Source organism: Sceloporus occidentalis, unplaced genomic scaffold, assembly GCF_023333645.1.
Source record: "Sceloporus occidentalis isolate IW3139 unplaced genomic scaffold, rSceOcc1.0.p SCAF_3, whole genome shotgun sequence".
NCBI classification, from domain to species: Eukaryota; Metazoa; Chordata; class Lepidosauria; order Squamata; family Phrynosomatidae; genus Sceloporus; species Sceloporus occidentalis.
In genome coordinates, this window is record NW_028316983.1 from 241142050 (window position 1) to 241147829 (window position 5780).

At 42.2% G+C, this 5780-nt stretch overlaps 1 pseudogene; it reads right to left on the bottom strand.

Moving 5' to 3' along the window:
- Positions 1-4545: 4545 nt before the first annotated feature.
- Positions 4546-5205, bottom strand: LOC149317669 (transcription factor GATA-5 pseudogene; annotated as a pseudogene).
- Positions 5206-5780: the final 575 nt, after the last annotated feature.

The window sequence follows — 5780 nt, forward strand, 5'->3', positions numbered from 1 at the left end:
CCAGACACTTAAAGTGGCTCAAAACCAGCCCCAAAAGGAGTGGATTTTTTCCACTCCTTACCATGGTCCATTTGGGATGACAGCACGAGGACCCCTTGGGGCCTTGACTTGTTTTTGCCATGGCCCCAGGGTGATTGGACTAGGACCTGTTTTACTTCCTTGTCTCCACTGCAAGAACAAAAGTGAAAATCCAGGTGGATGTAGTGACCAGCAAACCTATTTAGCATTTATTTTAGTTCCTTCACGGTCTCTTGCTTATCCTTAGGTCAGCATGACTCCTTACACATGCATCTTCCTACTCTTCCCAGGTCACCGTGACATTTCAAAACATCCCCAACACTAGATATTAACTATGAAACCCCGTATCCAGTGAGAGAGGTATAGGATATGCTACAGGATGCAGCTGAGTCCTTGGGTTCTCCATCCTTGACATTGTTTCTTAAATTGGGTGTCTTATCACCTTTTACAGCTGTAGCATGTTGATCTCTCAAATTCTGGATTTACAATGTTGAATAACCAATGGTGAAAAGAGCAGAGGAAAGCCCCTGTCCAGACTGTGCAGTTGATCAGGGGAGCAGAAATAAAGTGTGATTCCCTTGGCCAAGATCTAAGAGCATAATAGCCTGCTGTTTAAAATATTTAACTGTTCATTTCCATCCAGGCTTTCTCCAGTGTCTTCTTTTTCCATCATGCTTCCCAGTGCAGCTGCATTTGCTTACTCCCACTGCCGTTTCCTCTCCCTTTTCCCCCCCTGGAAGCTTATCTCAATAAGGGCTTTTGAGCAGACTTTGAAAAGAAGAAAGAGAAGCTGAATTGAGCTGACAGCTAGTGTTTCCATCAGATAAACTAAAGTTCAAACAAGTAGAACTCTTTTGCTTTTCAAAGGCCTTAGCTTGCCTGACGTTTTTCTTGTGCAAGACAGACCTTTCCATTAGCTCAGAATCACTGTCACTTCCTTTGTGCGGTGAGTGGAGAGTGATCCATTCTATGCTACCAATTTTCTGCAAGGATAAACATTGTGTCAGTGGTCAAGAATAGCTGCCAGGGGTGGACCAAAGTGAAGGGAAACGTTATTGGATTCTTCTCTCCAGCCAGCCACTCATCCCTTCTTTCCCTTTCATCCTCTTCCACACTCTTTAGTCCTCATCCCCCATACCTGACAAAAAGCTGGTCCTCATTTCAGCAAGACGGTGAATATATTCTGGGATTTAGTCCAAAGTTTAATGGAAGTATCGTGTGTGCTGGACCTAGCTGAGGCATAGGCTTCACCACCTTTGATAACTACTTTTGAAGTTTGAACTAAAATTTGGAGTGGATTTAGAAGTCAAGAAGCCATAAAAAATGCAGGGGACAAGTCCAACTTCTATTCACCACAACAGTAGATCTGCTGCAGCTGATAAGTACTTATTAATGGCTTCTGTTATCTGAGATGGAAATCTTAAATAAAGTACTACAGAATGTGTGTTTAAGCCCTGTTCAAAATTTCTATAAATAATTTGGATGAAGGACTGGAAGAGGTGCTTAACAATTTTTCAGACAATATAACACTGGAAGGGCAAGCTAATATGACAGAAGAAAGAAGCAAGCATCAAAACAGTCTTGACAAATTGGAACTTGGGGCTGCAACCAACAACTTAATATTCAAGACAGATAAATTTAGATACAAAAAAAAAAATCAAAGGTAGAAGTATGAGGTGGCAAGATATGGCTTCACAGAACTACTTTTGATGAGAATTTTGGTGTCTTAGTTAAGTAAGTGGCTTTAAATAGTAGTGCAGCTTGCATCCAGAGGAGTACTTTGTCCACATCATGAGAATGAACAGTTCCACTGTATTCTGTGAAGAAAAAACCAAAGATGGAGTCAGTCACCACTTCTGAACACTGTATTTTATGAATATATAAAATACAGAGAGTGGTGAAGTCTCCTTCCTTGGAGGTCTTTAAACAGAGTCTGGATGGCCATCTGTCAGGGATTTCCTGCATGGCAGAATGGGGCTGGACGGGATGGCCCTTGTGTTCTCTTTCAGCTCTATGATTCTATGATTCTAATAACATTGAACCACTACAATATGTTCACAATATGATTACAAGAATGCTTAGGGGGTCTGAATTATCATTATTTCCATTTATTGTATACCATTTGAATCGGTGGAGTGTACATAAGTGATGACTTATGCTAGTAAATCTTCTACATATATAAATTCCCTTTAGTTTAGTGGGTCTATTACAATTGGGACTAAGAATTACGCCAGGCATGGGGATCATGGAAACCTCCAGAATTTGGGAGACTGTAGCTCCCAGCATTTCTGCTATTCTGGCCAGAACTGCTGGGAACTACAGTAGTGTCAGGGGTTAAAGCCAGCACACTGGGAAATGCTTAGATGTGTGTGTGTGACCATGAGCATCCAGCACTGGAAGGATAAGGCTGATCAAGCACAGCTGATGCTCATAGCCTCAAGGACACTTTAGTGCCTGTGTGCACTTGTGCCTGGCTGATGAAACATCTAGCTAGATTGCATAGGGGGACACTTTAGACTGTAACACAGGAAGTCACTGAATTTGGGAGACTGCATGGTCTGAAGGCTATATAAGCTCAGGGGCTTCTAGTTATTGCTTGTGGGTTGTAGTAGGAGTTGGTATTCGTTTGTGATCTGTATTATAGCACTGTAAATAAAGCACTTCAGGAGACTTGGCTTGTCTGGTCGTTTATCAGCTGAAGCCTGGCATCGGTTGCTGAGAGTCCCCGGAGGTTCCTGCATTTCTTCAGTTCCTGGAAGACATCCAGCTGCTGTTATCTCAACTTAGGACTGAGAACCACGTTTATGAATTTGCCAGTTTACTCTGCCGTATGCCAGCATTGGCTACAGGGCTCAGATGAGTTGCTGACAAGTAGAAGATTTTGTGGATTTCAGGATTGCCAGGGCCGATGTAGGTCCACAATACGTCTTGACTGCAGAAATATGTATCTCCTCCTTACTGAAGATGTGATAGTTCCACCACAAATGAAAGCAAATATTAGGAAGAACTTCCGGTAGTAAGAGCTGTTTGACAGTAAAACAGATTACCTCAGAGAGTCAAAGACTCTTCTTTGGAGATTTCTAAACAGAGATGGCCTACCAAGGATTTTTTAGCCATGGATTCCTTTACTGGCATTGGATAGAAATAGATGACTCTTAGAGTTTCTTCCAATTCTATGAAATATTCGGCCATTTCTCTATGATCCTCATTCTTTTGTGATTTTCTTGTTGGAGGAAAAAGGAATTTGCAAATTTCCTTTTAGAGGGGGAAAAATACTAGATCAAGCCAACCCTCAGATTCACCACTGCCATTTTACAGTCAGGGATGGGGGCGGGGGGTATTAATCTTTGTGTCCTTACCACCAGAAGGTGTTGGATGTACTGGTATACAGCACAGGAATTATTGTATCATCTCTTCACTTTCACTGGCAGGGAACGCTTTTAGAGCAATATAATCCCCTCCCTTCCTTCCAACCCTTGACAGAGTATATGCAATTTCTAATTGGATCCTTCCAAATTTTTGAATGAATTGGTCTAAATTTTCCCTATTTCATGCTGTTCTCTCTCTCTTTCTCTCCCTCTCCCCCCTCTCTCTTTCTCTATTTCTCTCTCACACACACACACAAACTTTCTATTATAATCTTTATTGGGAACTTGGAGAAGAGTCCAAAAATGAGAATGGGATAGAAATTATTCTGAACAAAACATAGATGTTTATCACACTATACTCTTAAAGTGCTACTATTCCACGTTGACTCCTCTAGCTGCCTCCTGTTGCATTCTGGGATTGGCAGTTTTAAGGAGGGGTATTTAGAATTCTCAGGCAGAGAACTTCTCTGTCTGAGAATTCTAAATACCCCTCCTTAAAACTGCCAGTCCCAGAATGCAACAGGAGGCAGCTAGAGGAGTCAACATGGAATAGTAGCACTTTAAGAGTATAGTGTGATAAACATCTAGATTCTGGGTTTCTTTTGTTAGAAAGGGTCACAGGAAAGACAGAGATTGCCTACAGAGAACACAGGTCCTAGTTTCTCTTGCTCTTTATTAGTGTGGGTAAAAGTAAAAGCTTTCAGAGAACCAAAGTATCGGAAGAGTCGGATGCATCAAAAAGAAGGCAATTGACCATATACAATTGGTGAAGTGTCCTCTATGGAAAATGTAGTGTCTTCTATGGAAAAATAAATTGGTCCTTAGGAACACAGAACTATGTTGCTCACAGGAAACTTGAGATAAAAGCACTTGGACAGGAAGGTCTGTTGGCCTGCTGTCCATTGATGTCATGAGAATAAAGGATTGTTCTGTATTATGTTTTCTTTTAAAATGGAAGACTAGTTTCCTGGGCTTGTGCCAATGCACACCACACATCTTGACAAAGGAGAACAATAAGACTGCTGGGACTTAATGCCTGAAGAAAATGTGCATTCTTCCAGTTCAAACTTGGACTGAATGTGGTTGTCAGCCAATGCATCTTTAGGCTCACTTAGACCCTGGCAAGTTGACATTGTAGATTGTCTAGGATTGTGTGATGTTATAGCAGGTTCAGTTTTACAGTTTTCACAGTTTTTAAAGTGTCAATGCTTTCAGAACTGATAATGAAGGAAGTGGAATTGGTAGTTGAAGTTGTTGAACCTGTTGACAATTTGTATTTTTTTAGCTTTCTTTTTCCTTTTTGGATACTATCCTTCTTTATTTACAGAGGCTTTGGTTCCCCATGCAGCTTCATATGTAATCTACACACATTACAGACTGGTTCCTCTTCCACATTCTGTCTCCAGAGTGGAGTCTTGGTTGTATAACAGTTAGTGCAGCAAAACCTAGAAATTCCTCATGAACTTGCAGTCTTTTCTGTGTCTCGATGAGTGATTGGTTAATGGCATTCATTTTGTAACAGAGACTATAGGCATTGCACAGTGCCCTGTTCTAACTTTCCTTCAGAGTGGGAAGGACAGTTAACACATTCTCTGCCATCTCCAGGTAATGGAGTGGATCTCCAGCTTGGCAAGGCTCACGGTTGTGTCTGGAGGCTATGCAAAATGTAGCCTTTCAAAATACGCTAGAGTATCTTAGGATGGTGGCATCTTCACAGGGCTGACATAAGCACCAGTATAAGGGCTGGAGTAGGATCCATTCACTGAATGCACCAGAGTTTGCCATATTGGTCCAATTCACTGGCTCTGGCAATCTCCATCTTGTCTGGCACTATTACTGCCGGGGGGGGGGGGGGGGCTATGGGAACAGGGGAACCCATTGGTGGATGAGGACTACTAGCAATGGAATGGGAGGCCTCAACACCAGCCATCTGTGCTCATACAGGATGGCCACTCAGAGGTTGGCTCTGGCGGGAGGATTCACAGCACTGCAGGTAAGAGCCCCAGGCTGGTGGGCACATACATCACTGTGCTTGTGAACAAATGCAGGAAATTTCAGGAAGCATGGGAGTACACCAACTCATCAGGATTGGGGGCAACAGCTAGGTTCTAGAACATTTGATATCCATTGGAACTGAAGCCAGAAGGCCCTAAGAAGCAATCAAGGCAAGCCAGGAACCTTGATGGCTTCACCTGCAAGTGAGATAAGAAGAGCTTGGCTAATCCTTGTTGCTACAGATAATGAGGCAGGTTGATTGCAAAAGAAGGAGAATCATTATATATACATTGCTGTTCTGTGCCTACAAGTTATTTCAAGATTATGGCAACCCTAAGATTGGCTGAATCAGGGTTGTCACTTCTTTTTTACTCAAAGAGTCCACATTTTTAATAGCTC